This window comes from Cherax quadricarinatus, chromosome 51 (assembly GCF_038502225.1).
Source record: "Cherax quadricarinatus isolate ZL_2023a chromosome 51, ASM3850222v1, whole genome shotgun sequence".
In the NCBI taxonomy this organism is placed as follows: domain Eukaryota; kingdom Metazoa; phylum Arthropoda; class Malacostraca; order Decapoda; family Parastacidae; genus Cherax; species Cherax quadricarinatus.
In genome coordinates, this window is record NC_091342.1 from 9,374,235 (window position 1) to 9,394,234 (window position 20,000).

Below are 20,000 nucleotides of genomic sequence, written 5' to 3' on the forward strand. Positions count from 1 at the left end.
GTTAGAGGGGTTGGAGGGGAATGTGTAAGGGGGCAGAAAGCGGGGTAGCACGTGGCACGCGCCCCCCTTCACCACCCCCTCCCCTCCCTCCACCCTCCCCGCACCTGATGTTCTAACTTCCGCCACCCCTTCCCCAGTCCAGGAGCTCCCTAGGGGGAGGGGAATAAGGGGTGAAGAAAGGAAAAATAAGAGACAAGGGGAGGGAGATAAGGGTGAGGGGAAAAAGTATGAAGGGTGAGGGGAGGAAGGATAAAGGATGAGGGAAGGAGGATCAAGGGTGAAGGGAGGAAGATAAGAGTGAGGAGAGGAAGGATAAAGGGTGAGGGGAGGATGATAAAAGTGAGGGGAGGAAAGATAAAGGGTGAGGAGGAGGGGTTAATAGGAGGAGCGATAAGACAGACAGACAGAGGAGCTTTGAATCGACCCCTGCAACAACAAGACAGACACAGACACAGACAAGACAGACACAGACACAGAAAAACAGATACAGACACAGACAAGACAGAAACAGACACAGACACAGACAAGACAGACACAGACACAGACAAGACAGACACAGACACAGACAAGACAGACACAGACAAGACAGACACAGACAAGACGGACACAGACACAGACACAGACAAGACAGACACAGACACAGACAAGACAGACACAGACACAGACAAGACAGACACAGACACAGACAAGACAGACACAGACACAGACAAAACAGATACAGACACAGACAAGACAGACACAGACACAGACACAGACAAGACAGACACAGACACAGACAAGACAGACACAGACACAGACAAGACAGACACAGACAAGACAGACACAGACAAGACGGACACAGACAAGACAGACACAGACAAGACAGACACAGACAAGACAGACACAGACAAGACAGACACAGACAAGACAGACACAGACAAGACAGACACAGACAAGACAGACACAGACAAGATAGACACAGACAAGACAGACACAGACAAGACAGACACAGACACAGACAAGACAGACACAAGAAAGGTCATTTGTACACATTTAAGGTGTAATTTTCTGGTGTTGTTATTCGTCAGTAAGAATCAATAGACAGCATTTACCTGTTCCTCATTTGCCCACTCGGCAACCCACTCAACCGCCCACCCACCCACCCACTCAACTGCCTACCCACCCACCTGTCTTCCTGCTCACCTGCATACCTGCCCACCACAGACACCATCACCTGCCCTACACCACCACCACCTCAACCATCACCACCTCAACCATCACCACCTCAACCATCCTCACCTCAACCATCACCACCTCAACCATCCTCACCTCACCCATCACCACCACCACCACCTCAACCATCCCCACCTCAACCATCACCACCACCACCTCAACCATCCCCCACCTCAACCATCACCACCTCAACCATCCTCACCTCACCCATCACCACCTCAACCATCCTCACCTCACCCATCACCACCACCACCACCTCAACCATCCCCACCTCAACCATCCCCACCTCAACCATCACAACCACCTCAACCAGTCAACCCGCCCCATCGCGTCTAGACCTAATTAAGCAGATGGAAAGACCACAGGCCGGAAGCATAGGCCAGTAGGCCTCGAAACCGGGAGTAATAGTTTGAGGGAAGGCAGGATTTAGGCCTCCAGGGAGGTACCTCCCTGCCTTCCCTCACCAAGAACAACCTCCCCCTCAACCTCCCCCTCAACCACAAACACCAACCACTAAAAGGACCAAAACTGAAACTTCAGAATTGTTGATTTCTGTATAAAAACTAAAGAATTGTATTTAACATGCATCCTCTTAATCCCACAATACAACATACAACAAATACAGTATATAAGTGCGTTCTCACAGAGTGCAATACACAAAGTACACTCACACACACACTTTATATATATATATATATGTATATATATATATATATATATATATATATATATATATATATATATATATATATATATATATATATATATATATATATATATATATATATATCACACCCTCCAGTATAAGTGGCACCACATCCTCTTAACGCGCCTCCTTGGCATCCCAACCACAGGCGAGTGCCACCCTTTCCCCACTTCCCCTCGGGTTACCACAATCCTTTCCCCTCTCTCCACCACAACTCTTCCCCTCCTCCTACCCCCTCCCTCCCTTCCTCCTCCCACTCCTAAAAGCAGCAGTAAGCAGTGCCGGATGTGGCACTAACCGCAAGGATGCTGCTGGCATTATGGCAGGAAGTCTTTTACTCTCTCTCTCTCTCTCTCTCTCTCTCTCTCTCTCTCTCTCTCTCTCTCTCTCTCTCTCTCTCTTTATCTCTCAGCATCATTACCTTTTCCTCCTCTTTCTCCTACACCATCACCACCACTACTACCACCACCGTCACCACAACCACTATCATCACCACCACTACCACCGTCACCACAACCACTATCATCACCACCACTACCACCGTCACCACAACCACTATCATCACCACCACTACCACCGTCACCACAACCACTATCATCACCACCACTACCACCGTCACCACAACTACTATCATCACCACCACTACCACCGTCACCACAACCACTATCATCACCACCACTACCACCGTCACCACAACCACTATCATCACCACCATAAGTGTATGGACGAGCGGCATTAACTGTAGTTAATGAGGTCTATTTTGCATTGGTTGTTAGGTCTATCGTAGTGGGTAGACAGGTAAGTAGGGGGATGGATGGGCTGGAGATATAGGAAACACCGTATATATCATATAGTGAAATGAAGAAGAAGATGAAGAGAAGGAAGAGGAAAAAGAAGAGAAGGAGGAGGAACAGAACGAGTAGGAGGAAGAGGAGGAGGAAACAACAGCTGGCAGGGCACGTGGCCCAGACCACCCGTTTCCTGGGTCACACCCTACCCCAGACCTTGCTGCTACCTTGCTGCTACTACCCTGCTGCTACTACCCTGCTGGTAATTCCCTGCTGGTAATACCCACTCACACCTACTCTGCTGCTACTACCCTGCTCTCACTACCACACCTACTACTACCCTGCTACTACTACCCTGCTGGTAATACCCACTCACACCTACTCTGCTGCTACTACCCTGCTCTCACTACCACACCTACTACTACCCTCCTACTACTACCCTGCTAGTAATACCCACTCACACCTATTCTGCTGCTACTATTCTGCTCTCACTACCACACCTACTACTCTTCTACTCTCACTACCACACCTACTACTACCCTGCTCACACTACACCCCTACTACTATCCTCCTGTTACTACCCTACTCTCATCACTCCCCATCCACCACCATCTAGCCAGGGTAGTAAACACAGTTAAGTCAGAGGCTGCCACTCTGAAAAGTTCAATTCCCCAAGGCACAGCACTCGCCCCTATCCTTTGCCTCATCCTATCTAAGATACATACAAATGTAACTCATAAGAGGGACTAGTACCGAACTTGCACACGAAAATCACTCACTACGAAAGCAAAAGACTTGGCAGACGATGCAACATCCCCCCAATGAAAAGCAGGGGTGTCACTAGCACGTTAAGAGACCATACAATAAGTGTCAGGGACCCGAGACTGTTCAACTGCCTCCCAGCATACATAAGGGGGATTACCAACAGACCCCTGGCAGTCTTCAAGCTGGCACTGGACAAGCACCTAAAGTCGGTTCCTGACCAGCCGGGCTGTGGCTCGTACGTTGGTTTGCGTGCAGCCAGCAGTAACAGCCTGGTTGATCAGGCTCTGATCCACCAGGAGGCCTGGTCACAGACCAGGCCGCGGGGGCGTTGACCCCTGGAACTCTCTCCAGGTAAACTCCAGGTAATAACACTGGAGTTCGCCTGAGAGTGACATCAACTGAGAACGCTGTTAATCCCCAAGACGATGTAAATCATGTCTTCCAATGGGCCACAATGGAGAAATTTCATTAGCTCTGTTACGGCAAACGAGAGGAAATGAAACCTAAAATGGAATTTCAAATTAATCCTAACCACACGTTACAGTGAAAACTATTGTGAGAAACTTAGGAGTGATAATGAAAAGTATGTCACTTTCAAGGACCACGACAGTGTCATTATCACAGCGGCGGGAAGATGATAGGATGAATAATGGGAATCTTCAAAACAAGGGATAGAATGCCAATGATGATCCTCTTTAAGTCACTTGTTCTTTCTAAGCTGGAATGCTGCTGTAAACTAACAACTCCCTTTCAGTAGAGACGAAATTGTAGATCTAGAGAATGTACAAAAAACGTCCACTTCACGCACAAGCCCAAACACCTAAATTATTGGCAATATTTGAAGTCTCTTGACCTGGACTCTGATCAAATTTGGACTCTGGTCCCAAATCTACACACAGATATCACTCTCTACAAAAGCCAGAGACTCGGCAGACGATACCATATACCTCCAGTAAGGTGTTATGAGCACACTAAAAGACAACACAGTAAGTGCCAAGGGCCCATGACAATTCAAGAGCCTCCCACCATACATAAGGGGGATTACCAATGGACCCCTGGCTATCTTCAGAAGGGACAAGTTCATCAAGTCAGCTCCTGACCAGCCGGTCTGTGGTTCTAACGTTGGTCTGCGAGCGACCAGCAGTAGGACTCTGGTTTATCAAACCTTGATCTACCGGGAGACCTTGTCACGAACCAGGCCTCGGGGGGCGTTGACCCCTGAAACACCCTCCAGGTTGACCCCAGGCAGGTAGATCCCTCAAGATTAATTTTAGGTCTTTCACGAGCCACTCACTGCTTGATAATGGTCCAGAACTGACCGAAATATCATACAATTTTCATATTTATTTTGTGGGTTAAGCATCTCTCCAAGTGTCTCTTCCTGATCTCTCTTATTCTTCTCTTCTCTCCACTTCCTTATTCTTCTCATCACCTTAACATTCTCATCAGTAATAAAGAAGTCGAGCTGATTTGTGGTTATCTATTGCTATCTTCTTCTTTTTCATTCTGGGCTTTTGTCACCCCGTCCCCCCCAAGTTCCACACTCACCCCACAAACCCACCCATCCACCACCCACTCACCCCCACTCCACACACCAACCCACCCTCTACCCACCTCCCTCCCGGCATCTATTTAGGCTAAAAACATACGTCCGCACATGCTGTCAGTTCCGGTCAGTTGTGCAGGTGTTGTGCAGGTGTGCAGGTGCCTAGGTGTTGTGCAGAAGAAAGAGAAGGTGTGTGTGTGTGTGTGTGTGTGTGTGTGTGTGTGTGTGTGTGTGTGTGTGTGTGTGTGTGTGTGTATGTGTGTGTGTGGGTGTGTGTGTGTGTGTGTGTGTGTGTGTGTGTGTGTGTGTGTGTGTGTATGTGTGTGTGTGTGTGTGTGTGTGTGTGTGTGTGTGTGTGTGTGTGTGTGTGTGTGTGTGTGTGTATGTGTGTGTGTGGGTGTGTGTGTGTGTGTGTGTGTGTGTGTGTGTATGTGTGTGTGTGTGTGTGTATGTGTGTGTGTGTGTGTGTGTATGTGTGTGTGTGGGTGTGTGTGTGTGTGTGTGTGTGTGTGTGTGTGTGTGTGTGTGTGTATGTGTGTGTGTGTGTGTGTGTGTGTGTGTGTGTGTGTGTGTGTGTATGTGTGTGTGTGTGTGTGTGTGTGTGTGTGTGTGTGTGTGTGTGTGTGTGTGTATGTGTGTGTGTGGGTGTGTGTGTGCGTGTACTCGTCTATTTTTGGTTGCAAGGGTCGATTCACAGTACCTTCGCAACCTTCGTGGTAAACTTTCGTTATTTCGTTACAGTAAAGCATTCCTGTGTCACAGCGTGGCTGTAACACACTGAGTGACGCTGTGTCCGGGACACAGGAAATACCCACACGCGCGCTGCCCCGTGCCCATACCAACCACTAAGTGGGTCGTGAGTCACGTGATACCCACGACATATATATATATATATATATATATATATATATATATATATATATATATATATATATATATATATATATATATATATGTATGCCTCGGCGTATATACACTGAAAGGTATGTATATCTCGATGTATATACACTGAAAGGTGTGTATCAGACAGTCCATATATACAGAGGCGTCTATCTCTCAATGCATATAAGCAGAGATGTATATTGCCTAAGTATACATACACTCTCCCCACCCCACACTAAACCTTTCAGTCCTTCCCCTACTCTCTGTATTTTCCCTTCATCCCTCCCCTGTTCTTCCCTTCCTTACCCACCACTCACCTTCATCAAACGTAACTTTAACTAGTTAAATGTGTTGTCTCCCGTCAACATAACTACCACCATTACCACAGCCATCACCACCCTACACTACTACTACCACCATACCTTACCTTTGATATACCTTTGAAGAATTTCGAGAGTATATCTACTCTGTGAGCCCGGCCATGGGCCAGGCTCGTCTGGTGCTTGCCTGGTCAACCAGGCTGTTGCTGCTGGAGGCCCGCTTCCCCACATGTCCATCACAGCCTGGTTGATCTGGCACCTGGTGAAGATACTTGTCTAGTTTCCTCTTGAAGGCTTCAACACTTGTTCCAGCAGTGTTTCTGATATCTTCTGGTAAGATGTTGAAAAGTCTGGGACCCCGGATGTTGATACAGTGTTCCCTTATTGTGCCCACCGCACCCCTGCTCCTCACTGAGTTTATTTTACACTTCCTCCCATATATCTCACTCCAGTATGTTGTTATGGCAGTGTGCAGATTTGGGACCAAGACCTCGAGTACCTTCCAGGTATATATTATCATGTACCTCATCTCTACCACAACCATCACCACCCTAGTGAATCGGAGGCTGCCATAGTGAAGAGCTCTGTTCCACAAGGCACAGTACTCGCCCCCATCTTATTCCTTATCCTCACATCAGACATAAACAGAGATATACACCACAGCACCGTATCATCCTTTGCGGATGATACTAGGATCTGCATGAGGCTGTCATCTGCTGAGGACGCGGTTAACCTCCAAGAAGATATAAACAAAGTTTTCCGGTGGGCAACGGTAAACAATATGATGTTCAATGAGGACAAATTCCAACTACTCCGTTATGGAAAACTGGAGGAGATAATAACTAGAACAGAGTATACTACTGACTCCGGCCATACAATAGAGCGGAAAACTAATGTAAGGGACCTGGGAGTAGTAATGTCTGAGGATCTCACTTTCAAGGATCACAACAGTGCCACGATCGCACGTGCAAAGAAAATGATAGGATGGATAATGAGAACTTTCAAAACGAGAGATGCCAAGCCCATGATGATCCTTTTCAAATCACTTGTTCTCTCTAGGCTGGAATACTGCTGTACATTAACATCTCCATTTAAAGCAGGTGAAATCGCAGATCTAGAGAGTGTACAGAGATCCTTTACTGCACGTATAAGTTCTGTCAAGCACCTTAACTACTGGGAACGCTTGGAAGCACTTGACTTGTACTCGTTGGAACGCAGGAGGGAGAGATATATCATAATCTACACTTGGAAAATCTTGGAAGGAATGGTCCCAAATCTGCACACAGAAATCACTCCCTACGAAAGTAAAAGACTGGGCAGGCGATGCAAAATGCCCCCAATAAAAAGTAGGGGCGCCATTGGTACACTAAGGGAAAACACCATAAGTGTCCGGGGCCCAAAACTGTTTAACAGCCTCCCATCAAGCATTAGGGGAATTGCCAATAAACCCCTGGCTGCCTTCAAGAGAGAGCTGGACAGATACCTAAAGTCAGTGCCGGATCAGCCGGGCTGTGGCTCGTACGTTGGACTGCGTGCGGCCAGCAGTAACAGCCTAGTTGATCAGGCCCTGATCCATCGGGAGGCCTGGTCATGGACCGGGCCGCGGGGGCGTTGATCCCCGGAATAACCTCCAGGTAACCTCCAGGTAACCCTACACTACTACCACCATTACCACAACCATTACCACAACCATCACCACCATACACTACTACCACCATTACCACAACCATTACCACAGCCATCACCACCATACACTACTACCACCATTACCACAACCATTACCACAGCCATCACCACCATACACTACTACCACCATTACCACAACCATCAATACCATCCACAGCAACTACCACTAGTACTACCTAAAACTACCACCCACAACAACAACCACCATCACCACAACTACTAACAACTCACGTGTAAAATAAACCTGAACGCCGTGAACATCTGATATCAACATCTGAACGCCCTGAACGAGGAAAATAAACCTTCTGAACGCCCTGAATGTAACAGAACGTCTCTATAATCCGTAAATTCATTGGAACGGTGGGTGTACATGGCGTTCCAGGCAGTACCACGCCGGACGCAGTCAACAGGTGACCGTTGTATCTAGTTGAATTATTTATTGGCGGTAGAGGGCGAAGGGCAGGTGAGCCGGTGGACAGGTGAGCCAGAGACCAGGCGAGCCAGGGACCAGGTGAGTCAGAAAACAGGTGAGACAGGGACTAGCCGTTGCTGTAGTCAGGTGAGCCAGGGAACAGGTGTTGCTGTAGTCAGGGGAGCCAGGGACCAGGTGTTGCTATAGTCAGGTAAGCCAAGGACCAGGTGTTTCTGTAGTCAGGTGAGCGGGGGGGGGAGGAACCAGGCGTTGCTGTAGTCAGGTGAGACAGGGACCAGATGTTGCTGTAGTCACGTGAGCCAGGGACCAGGTGTTGCTGTAGTCACGTGAGCTAGGGACGAGGTAAGCTAGGGACCATGTGTTGTAGTCAGGTGAGCCAGGGACCAGGTGTTGCTGTAGTCAGGTGTGCCAGGGACGAGGTGTTGCTGTAGTCAGGTGTGCCAGGGACCAGGTGTTGCTGTAGACAGGTGAGCCAGGGACCAGGTGTTGCTGTAGTCAGGTGTGCCAGGGACAAGGTGTTGCTGCAGTCAGGTGAGCCAGGGACTAGGTGTTGCTGTAGTCAGGTGAGCCAGGGACCAGGTGTTGCTGTAGTCAGGTGTGCCAGGGACCAGGTGTTGCTGTAGTCAGGTGAGCCAGGGACCAGGTGTTGCTGCAGTCAGGTGAGCCAGGGACCAGTTGTTGCTGTAGTCAGGTGAGCCAGGGACCAGGTGTTGCTGCAGTCAGGTGAGCCAGGGACCAGGTGTTGCTGCAGTCAGGTGAGCCAGGGACCAGTTGTTGCTGTAGTCAGGTGAGCCAGGGACCAGGTGTTGCTGTAGTCAGGTGAGTCAGGGACCAGGTGTTGCTGTAGTCAGGTGAGCCAGGGACCAGGTGTTGCTGTAGTCAGGTGAGCCAGGGACCAGGTGTTGCTGCAGTCAGGTGAGTCAGGGACCAGGTGTTGCTGCAGTCAGGTGAGCCAGGGACCAGTTGTTGCTGTAGTCAGGTGAGCCAGGGACCAGGTGTTGCTGTAGTCAGGTGAGCCAGGGACCAGGTGTTGCTGCAGTCAGGTGAGCCAGGGACCAGGTGTTGCTGCAGTCAGGTGAGCCAGGGACCAGTTGTTGCTGTAGTCAGGTGAGCCAGGGACCAGGTGTTGCTGTAGTCAGGTGAGCCAGGGACCAGGTGTTGCTGTAGCCAGGTGAGCCAGGGACCAGGTGTTGCTGCAGTCAGGTGAGCCAGGGACCAGGTGTTGCTGCAGTCAGGTGAGCCAGGGACCAGTTGTTGCTGCAGTCAGGTGAGCCAGGGACCAGGTGTTGCTGCAGTCAGGTGAGCCAGAGACCAGGTGTTGCTGCAGTCAGGTGAGCCAGGGACCAGTTGTTGCTGTAGTCAGGTGAGCCAGGGACCAGGTGTTGCTGCAGTCAGGTGAGCCAGGGACCAGTTGTTGCTGCAGTCAGGTGAGCCAGGGACCAGGTGTTGCTGCAGTCAGGTGAGCCAGGGACCAGTTGTTGCTGCAGTCAGGTGAGCCAGGGACCAGGTGTTGCTGCAGTCAGGTGAGCCAGGGACCAGGTGTTGCTGCAGTCAGGTGAGCCAGGGACCAGTTGTTGCTGTAGTCAGGTGAGCCAGGGACCAGGTGTTGCTGCAGTCAGGTGAGCCAGGGACCAGGTGTTGCTGTAGTCAGGTGAGCCAGGGACCAAGTGTTGCTGCAGTCAGGTGAGTCAGGGACCAGGTGTTGCTGCAGTCAGGTGAGCCAGGGACCAGTTGTTGCTGTAGTCAGGTGAGCCAGGGACCAGGTGTTGCTGTAGTCAGGTGAGCCAGGGACCAGGTGTTGCTGTAGTCAGGTGAGCCAGGGACCAGGTGTTGCTGTAGTCAGGTGAGCCAGGGACCAGGTGTTGCTGCAGTCAGGTGAGCCATGGACCAGGTGTTGCTGTAGTCAGGTGAGCCAGGGACCAAGTGTTGCTGCAGTCAGGTGAGTCAGGGACCAGGTGTTGCTGCAGTCAGGTGAGCCAGGGACCAGTTGTTGCTGTAGTCAGGTGAGCCAGGGACCAGGTGTTGCTGTAGTCAGGTGAGCCAGGGACCAGGTGTTGCTGTAGTCAGGTGAGCCAGGGACCAGGTGTTGCTGCAGTCAGGTGAGCCAGGGACCAGGTGTTGCTGTAGTCAGGTGAGCCAGGGACCAGGTGTTGCTGTAGTCAGGTGAGCCAGGGACCAGTTGTTGCTGCAGTCAGGTGAGCCAGGGACCAGGTGTTTCTGTAGTCAGGTGAGCCAGGGACCAGGTGTTGCTGTAGTCAGGTGAGCCAGGGACCAGGTGTTGCTGCAGTCAGGTGAGCCAGGGACCAGGTGTTGCTGTAGTCAGGTGAGCCAGGGACCAGGTGTTGCTGTAGTCAGGTGAGCCAGGGACCAGTTGTTGCTGCAGTCAGGTGAGCCAGGGACCAGGTGTTGCTGTAGTCAGGTGAGCCAGGGACCAGGTGTTGCTGTAGTCAGGTGAGCCAGGGACCAGGTGTTGCTGCAGTCAGGTGAGCCAGGGACCAGGTGTTGCTGCAGTCAGGTGAGCCAGGGACCAGGTGTTGCTGTAGTCAGGTGAGCCAAGGACCAGGTGTTGCTGTAGTCAGGTGAGCCAGGGACCAGGTGTTGCTGCAGTCAGGTGAGCCAGGGACCAGGTGTTGCTGTAGTCAGGTGAGCCAAGGACCAGGTGTTGCTGTAGTCAGGTGAGCCAGGGACCAGGTGTTGCTGCAGTCAGGTGAGCCAGGGACCAGGTGTTGCTGCAGTCAGGTGAGCCAGGGACCAGGTGTTGCTGCAGTCAGGTGAGCCAGGGACCAGGTGTTGCTGTAGTCAGGTGAGCCAAGGACCAGGTGTTGCTGTAGTCAGGTGAGCCAGGGACCAGGTGTTGCTGCAGTCAGGTGAGCCAGGGACCAGGTGTTGCTGCAGTCAGGTGAGCCAGGGACCAGGTGTTGCTGCAGTCAGGTGAGCCAGGGACCAGGTGTTGCTGTAGTCAGGTGAGCCAAGGACCAGGTGTTGCTGTAGTCAGGTGAGCCAGGGACCAGGTGTTGCTGCAGTCAGGTGAGCCAGGGACCAGGTGTTGCTGTAGTCAGGTGAGCCAAGGACCAGGTGTTGCTGTAGTCAGGTGAGCCAGGGACCAGGTGTTGCTGCAGTCAGGTGAGCCAGGGACCAGGTGTTGCTGCAGTCAGGTGAGCCAGGGACCAGGTGTTGCTGCAGTCAGGTGAGCCAGGGACCAGGTGTTGCTGTAGTCAGGTGAGCCAAGGACCAGGTGTTGCTGTAGTCAGGTGAGCCAGGGACCAGGTGTTGCTGCAGTCAGGTGAGCCAGGGACCAGTTGTTGCTGCAGTCAGGTGAGCCAGGGACCAGGTGTTGCTGTAGTCAGGTGAGCCAGGGACCAGGTGAACCAGGTCTCTGATTTCAGTAATAACGTACACACAGGGAGACTTACATTATTTGTGAAGTACAAAGCTACCAGATTGTCAGCTATATTTGTACTGTGTTGGGTTACTTTCTTCTGTGAAATCTCTTGACTAGACAGACCTGGCCGCGGGGGCATTGACCCCCGGAATTCTCTCCAGGTAAACTCCAGGTAGGCTTAGTCTGCACAGGATTAATCTTGAATGGTTGGTGTATCTTAGGATTAAGAATACAATCTTAATTTTATGCTGTGTAGGTGCCTCAGGTGACGTACCCAGACATGACGTACCCAAACATGACGTACCCAAACATGACGTACTCAAACATGACATACCCAAACATGACGTACCCGAACATGATGTACCCAAACATGACGTACTCAAACATGACGTACCCAAACATGACGTACTCAAGCATGACGTACCCAAACATGACGTACCCAAACATGACGTACCCAAACATGACGTACCCAAACATGACGTACTCAAACATGACATACCCAAACATTACGTACCCAAACATGATGTACCCAAACATGACGTACCCAAACATGACGTACCCAAACATGACGTACCCAAACATGACGTACCCAAACATGACGTACTCAAACATGACATACCCAAACATGACGTACTCAAACATGATGTACCCAAACATGACGTACCCAAACATGACGTACCCAAACATGACGTACCCAAACATGACGTACCCAAACATGACGTACTCAAACATGACATACCCAAACATGACGTACCCGAACATGATGTACCCAAACATGACGTACCCAAACATGACGTAACCAAACATGACGTACCCAAACATGACGTACCCAAACATAACGTACCCAAACATGACGTACCCAAACATGACGTACGCAAACATGACGTACCCAAACATGACGTACCCAAACATGACGTACTCAAACATGACATACTCAAATATGACGTACCCGAACATGATGTACCCAAACATGACGTACCCAAACATGACGTACCCAAACATGACGTACCCAAACATGACGTACCCAAACATGACGTACTCAAACATGACGTACCCAAACATGACGTACCCAAACATGACGTACCCAAACATGACGTACCCAAACATGATGTACCCAAACATGACGTACAATACAAAGAGTGGGGTATACAAACGATGAAACCTAACACTGTACCCAACTGTTGTACGTTAGATGTTTGTAACTACTAAGAGAGAAGTGTAGTGTAGCGTAGCTCAGTGTAGTGTAGCGTAGCCCAGTGTAGTGTAGCGTAGCTCAGTGTAGTGTAGCGTAGCTCAGTGTAGTGTAGCGTAGCTCAGTGTAGTGTAGCGTAGCTCAGTGTAGTGTAGCGTAGCTCAGTGTAGTGTAGCGTAGCCCAGTGTAGTGTAGCGTAGCTCAGTGTAGTGTAGCGTAGCCCAGTGTAGTGTAGCGTAGCTCAGTGTAGTGTAGCGTAGCTCAGTGTAGTGTAGCGTAGCTCAGTGTAGTGTAGCGTAGCTCAGTGTAGTGTAGCGTAGCTCAGTGTAGTGTAGCGTAGCTCAGTGTAGTGTAGCGTAGCTCAGTGTAGTGTAGCGTAGCCCAGTGTAGTGTAGCGTAGCTCAGTGTAGTGTAGCGTAGCCCAGTGTAGTGTAGCGTAGCCCAGTGTAGTGTAGCGTAGCTCAGTGTAGTGTAGCGTAGCTCAGTGTAGTGTAGCGTAGCTCAGTGTAGTGTAGCGTAGCTCAGTGTAGTGTAGCGTAGCTCAGTGTAGTGTAGCGTAGCTCAGTGTAGTGTAGCGTAGCTCAGTGTAGTGTAGCGTAGCTCAGTGTAGTGTAGCGTAGCCCAGTGTAGTGTAGCGTAGCTCAGTGTAGTGTAGCGTAGCTCAGTGTAGTGTAGCGTAGCTCAGTGTAGTGTAGCGTAGCCCAGTGTAGTGTAGCGTAGCTCAGTGTAGTGTAGCGTAGCTCAGTGTAGTGTAGCGTAGCTCAGTGTAGTGTAGCGTAGCCCAGTGTAGTGTAGCGTAGTCCAGTGTAGTGTAGCGTAGCCCAGTGTAGTGTAGCGTAGCCCAGTGTAGTGTAGCGTAGCGTAGTGTAATGTAGCGTAGCCCAGTGTAGTGTAGCGTAGTCCAGTGTAGTGTAGCGTAGCCCAGTGTAGTGTAGCGTAGCCCAGTGTAGTGTAGCGTAGCGTAGTGTAATGTAGCGTAGCTCAGTGTAGTGTAGCGTAGCTCAGTGTAGTGTAGCGTAGCCCAGTGTAGTGTAGCGTAGCGTAGTGTAATGTAGCGTAGCCCAGTGTAGTGTAGCGTAGTCCAGTGTAGTGTAGCGTAGCCCAGTGTAGTGTAGCGTAGCCCAGTGTAGTGTAGCGTAGCGTAGTGTAATGTAGCGTAGCTCAGTGTAGTGTAGCGTAGCTCAGTGTAGTGTAGCGTAGCCCAGTGTAGTGTAGCGTAGCCCAGTGTAGTGTAGCGTAGCGTAGTGTAATGTAGCGTAGCTCAGTGTAGTGTAGCGTAGCCCAGTGTAGTGTAGCGTAGCGTAGTGTAATGTAGCGTAGCCCAGTGTAGTGTAGCGTAGTCCAGTGTAGTGTAGCGTAGCTCAGTGTAGTGTAGCGTAGCCCAGTGTAGTGTAGCGTAGCGTAGTGTAATGTAGCGTAGCCCAGTGTAGTGTAGCGTAGTCCAGTGTAGTGTAGCGTAGCCCAGTGTAGTGTAGCGTAGCCCAGTGTAGTGTAGCGTAGCGTAGTGTAATGTAGCGTAGCCCAGTGTAGTGTAGCGTAGCCCAGTGTAGTGTAGCGTAGCCCAGTGTAGTGTAGCGTAGCTCAGAGTAGTGTAGCGTAGCGTAGTGTAATGTAGCGTAGCTCTGTGTAGTGTAGCGTAGCTCAGTGTAGTGTAGCGTAGCTCAGTGTAGTGTAGCGTAGCCCAGTGTAGTGTAGCGTAGCCCAGTGTAGTGTAGCGTAGCTCAGAGTAGTGTAGCGTAGCGTAGTGTAATGTAGCGTAGCTCAGTGTAGTGTAGCGTAGCCCAGTGTAGTGTAGCGTAGCCCAGTGTAGTGTAGCGTAGCTCAGAGTAGTGTAGCGTAGCGTAGTGTAATGTAGCGTAGCTCAGTGTAGTGTAGCGTAGCCCAGTGTAGTGTAGCGTAGCTCAGTGTAGTGTAGCGTAGCCCAGTGTAGTGTAGCGTAGCTCAGTGTAGTGTAGCGTAGCTCAGTGTAGTGTAGCGTAGCTCAGTGTAGTGTAGCGTAGCTCAGTGTAGTGTAGCGTAGCTCAGTGTAGTGTAGCGTAGCTCAGTGTAGTGTAGCGTAGCTCAGTGTAGTGTAGCGTAGCTCAGTGTAGTGTAGCGTAGCGCAGTGTAGTGTAGCGTAGCTCAGTGTAGTGTAGCGTAGCTCAGTGTAGTGTAGCGTAGCGCAGTGTAGTGTAGCGTAGCTCAGTGTAGTGTAGCGTAGCTCAGTGTAGTGTAGCGTAGCTCAGTGTAGTGTAGCGTAGCCCAGTGTAGTGTAGCGTAGCTCAGTGTAGTGTAGCGTAGCTCAGTGTAATGTAGCGTAGCTCAGTGTAGTGTAGCGTAGCTCAGTGTAGTGTAGCGTAGCCCAGTGTAGTGTAGCGTAGCTCAGTGTAGTGTAGCGTAGCGTAGTGTAATGTAGCGTAGCTCAGTGTAATGTAGCGTAGCTCAGTGTAGTGTAGCGTAGCTCAGTATAGTGTAGCGTAGCTTAGTGTAGTGTAGCGTAGCCCAGTGTAGTGTAGCGTAGCTCAGTGTAGTGTAGCGTAGCCCAGTGTAGTGTAGCGTAGCTCAGTGTAGTGTAGCGTAGCGTAGTGTAATGTAGCGTAGCTCAGTGTAGTGTAGCGTAGCCCAGTGTAGTGTAGCGTAGCTCAGTATAGTGTAGCGTAGCTTAGTGTAGTGTAGTGTGGCGTAGTGTAGTGTAGTGTAGTGTGGCGTAGTGTAGTGTAGTGTAGTGTGGCGTAGTGTAGTGTAGTGTAGTGTAGTGTAGTGTGGCGTAGTGTAGTGTAGCGTAGCTTAGTGTAGTATAGTGTAGTGTAGCGTAGCTTAGTGTAGTGTAGTGTAGTGTAGCGTAGCATAGTGTAGTATATTGTAGTGTAGCGTAGCTTAGTGTAGTATAGTGTAGTGTAGCGTAGCTTAGTGTAGTGTAGTGTAGCGTAGCTTAGTGTAGTATAGTGTAGTGTAGCGTAGCTTAGTGTAGTGTAGTGTAGTGTGGCGTAGTGTAGTGTAGTGTAGCGTAGCTTAGTGTAGTATAGTGTAGTGTATCGTAGCTTAGTGTAGTGTAGTGTGGCGTAGTGTAGTGTAGTGTAGCGTAGCTTAGTGTAGTATAGTGTAGTGTAGCGTAGCTTAGTGTAGTGTAGTGTAGTGTAGCGTAGCATAGTGTAGTATAGTGTAGTGTAGCGTAGCTTAGTGTAGTGTAGTGTAGTGTAGCGTAGCTTAGTGTAGTATAGTGTAGCGTAGCTTAGTGTAGTGTAGTGTAGCGTAGCTTAGTGTAGTATAGTGTAGTGTAGCGTAGCTTAGTGTAGTGTAGTGTAGTGTGGCGTAGTGTAGTGTAGTGTAGTGTGGCGTAGTGTAGTGTAGTGTAGTGTGGCGTAGTGTAGTGTAGTGTAGTGTAGTGTGGCGTAGTGTAGTGTAGTGTAGCTTAGTGTAGTATAGTGTAGTGTAGCGTAGCTTAGTGTAGTGTAGTGTAGTGTAGCGTAGCATAGTGTAGTATATTGTAGTGTAGCGTAGCTTAGTGTAGTATAGTGTAGTGTAGCGTAGCTTAGTGTAGTGTAGTGTAGTGTAGCGTATCATAGTGTAGTATAGTGTAGTGTAGCGTAGCTTAGTGTAGTGTAGTGTAGCGTAGCTTAGTGTAGTATAGTGTCGTGTAGCGTAGCTTAGTGTAGTGTAGTGTAGTGTGGCGTAGTGTAGTGTAGTGTAGTGTAGCGTAGCTTAGTGTAGTGTAGTGTAGCGTAGCATAGTGTAGTATAGTGTAGTGTAGCGTAGCTTAGTGTAGTATAGTGTCGTGTAGCGTAGCTTAGTGTAGTGTAGTGTAGTGTAGCGTAGCTTAGTGTAGTGTAGTGTAGCGTAGCATAGTGTAGTATAGTGTAGTGTAGCGTAGCTTAGTGTAGTATAGTGTCGTGTAGCGTAGCTTAGTGTAGTGTAGTGTAGTGTGGCGTAGTGTAGTGTAGTGTAGTGTAGCGTAGCTTAGTGTAGTATAGTGTCGTGTAGCGTAGCTTAGTGTAGTGTAGTGTAGTGTAGCGTAGCTTAGTGTAGTATAGTGTAGTGTAGCGTAGCTTAGTGTAGTGTAGTGTAGTGTGGCGTAGTGTAGTGTAGTGTAGCGTAGCTTAGTGTAGTGTAGTGTAGCGTAGCATAGTGTAGTATAGTGTAGTGTAGCGTAGCTTAGTGTAGTATAGTGTCGTGTAGCGTAGCTTAGTGTAGTGTAGTGTAGTGTGGCGTAGTGTAGTGTAGTGTAGTGTAGCGTAGCTTAGTGTAGTGTAGTGTAGCGTAGCATAGTGTAGTATAGTGTAGTGTAGCGTAGCTTAGTGTAGTATAGTGTCGTGTAGCGTAGCTTAGTGTAGTGTAGTGTAGCGTAGCTTAGTGTAGTGTAGTGTAGCGTAGCATAGTGTAGTATAGTGTAGTGTAGCGTAGCTTAGTGTAGTATAGTGTCGTGTAGCGTAGCTTAGTGTAGTGTAGTGTAGTGTGGCGTAGTGTAGTGTAGTGTAGTGTAGCGTAGCTTAGTGTAGTATAGTGTCGTGTAGCGTAGCTTAGTGTAGTGTAGTGTAGTGTAGCGTAGCTTAGTGTAGTATAGTGTAGTGTAGCGTAGCTTAGTGTAGTGTAGTGTAGTGTGGCGTAGTGTAGTGTAGTGTAGCGTAGCTTAGTGTAGTGTAGTGTAGCGTAGCATAGTGTAGTATAGTGTAGTGTAGCGTAGCTTAGTGTAGTATAGTGTCGTGTAGCGTAGCTTAGTGTAGTGTAGTGTAGTGTGGCGTAGTGTAGTGTAGTGTAGTGTAGCGTAGCTTAGTGTAGTATAGTGTCGTGTAGCGTAGCTTAGTGTAGTGTAGTGTAGTGTGGCGTAGTGTAGTGTAGTGTAGTGTAGCGTAGCATAGTGTAGTATAGTGTAGTGTAGCGTAGCTTAGTGTAGTGTAGTGTAGTGTAGCGTAGCTTAGTGTAGTGTAGTGTAGTGTGGCGTAGTGTAGTGTAGTGTAGCGTAGCTTAGTGTAGTATAGTGTAGTGTAGCGTAGCTTAGTGTAGTGTAGTGTAGTGTAGCGTAGCTTAGTGTAGTATAGTGTAGTGTAGCGTAGCTTAGTGTAGTATAGTGTAGTGTAGCGTAGCTTAGTATAGTATAGTGTAGTGTAGCGTAGCTTATTGTAGTGTAGTGTAGTGTAGTGTAGCGTAGCTTAGTGTAGTGTAGTGTAGTGTGGCGTAGTGTAGTGTAGTGTAGCGTAGCTTAGTGTAGTATAGTGTAGTGTAGCGTAGCTTAGTGTAGTGTAGTGTAGTGTGGCGTAGTGTAGTGTAGTGTAGCGTAGCTTAGTGTAGTATAGTGTAGTGTAGCGTAGCTTAGTGTAGTATAGTGTAGTGTGGCGTAGTGTAGTGTAGCGTAGCATAGTGTAGTGTAGCGCAGTGTACGTGGTTGGTGGTTGTTGGAGGAGAGGGAAGGGGGGAGGGGGGTGTTAACAGGAGGGAGGTAAGGATACTCTGGCATCCTGCAGTCATCACCTTCACAGGACTCCAGGGGAAGGAGGGGGTGTGTGGGAGGCGTTCTTCCTTCATTATTTGTTATATTCCTCCTCTTCCATCTTTCTCCTCTTCTATCTTCTCCTTTTCTACATTCCTTCTCTTTTATCTTCCTTTCTATTTCCCCTTTTTTCTTCCTCTCCCTCTATGTTCCTTTTCTTCCATCTTCCTTCCCTTGTTTTTAGCCGTAGATGTTTCTTCCCTTTCATCTTCTTCCCCTTCTGTCATCACCCCTTCTATCTTCTTCTTCCACCTTTCTTCGCTTCCATCTTCCTTCCCTTCTATCTCCCCCTCCTATTATTTATATTTTCTTTTCCTATTGTTGTTTACTACTTCTCATCTTTCCTCCTCCTCTATCCATCTCATCCTACTACTCCTCATCTTCCTGTTTTGTCTCCTATTTCACTATTCCCTTTCTCTGTTCCTTATCCGACTCTTTCTCCTCTTCCACTGCTACTCTTCCTTCACCACAGGCTCCTTTACCTCCTCCTTTCCTTTCTTCTTCTCCTTCTCCTCCTGGTGTCTTCCTGAGTCTCTACTGAGACTGTCTTCACACCTCCTAGTCTGGTTGCTGTCTAGCCGCTCACTGCACGTCTCCTCTCCGTTAACGGGAGCTGTTTGTGTTAACGGGGCTGTTTGTTTTGATTGGTGGATCTTCTCTCTCTCTCTTGTGCTTGATTGCGTGCGTGTGCGTGCGTGCGTGCGTGTGCGTGCGTTTGCGTGTGCGCGCTTTCCTATTTGCACTTACCTCTTTATGGTTGCAGGGGTCGATTCACAGCTCCCGGCCCCGCCTCTTAGCTTGTCGATACAACGAATCTACCCCGTGTGTGTGTGTACTCACCTAGTTGAGGTTGTGGGGGTCGAGTCCGAGCTCCTGGCCCCGTGTGTATGTGTGTGTGTGTGTGTGTGTGTGTGTGTATCTACATTTAACTGCTTACATAAGTTCAATGGTTGAGCTCTATCTCCTAACTGAGGTGGATTGACCTAGAGTACCTCGGTTGAATATCTCTTTGAATCTATTCAATTGACCCGAAATTGCTCTATCGTGACCTGTAATCTCTCTTTAGATTTAGATTTTGCCACCGAAGTGGCTAGTTTATTGTGCACCCCATATCCATCCTATGGAGGGTAGTGCAAGAGCATATGGATACACAATAGGCCTAGGAACTAGGCCCCAAGAAAGGTTAACAGTACATCTGGATTTATATCTCCAGTTGTCTTATCTGTTACCAACAAATATAGGGCAATTATATATCTTAAATCTTGTCTTCATTAATACCATGTCGAAGAATATAGAGAGACCAGTATAATAATGTGTGTTCAGAGGCTATATTTTGTGGTTGTTCAGCTGTCGTCTGTGTTCCTTCATTTTGAACGCTTCTCATTTCAAAAGGTAGTCTGTGTTTATGCCACCAAGTATTTTGTATGGCATGATTATAGTGCCTCTTGCTGTAAAGTTCCTCTAGATACAAGGACTGTGGCTGGTGTCATCTTTCCTCGCAGCTTCAGCACCTGGCTGGAGAAGTATCTTTGATATTTTTTTTTCGTGTTCTGCTTTGTAGCTAGCCAGGTGAGGGTTCCACACTGGAGCTACGTACTCAAGGACTTCCTCGCATTTATGCTCT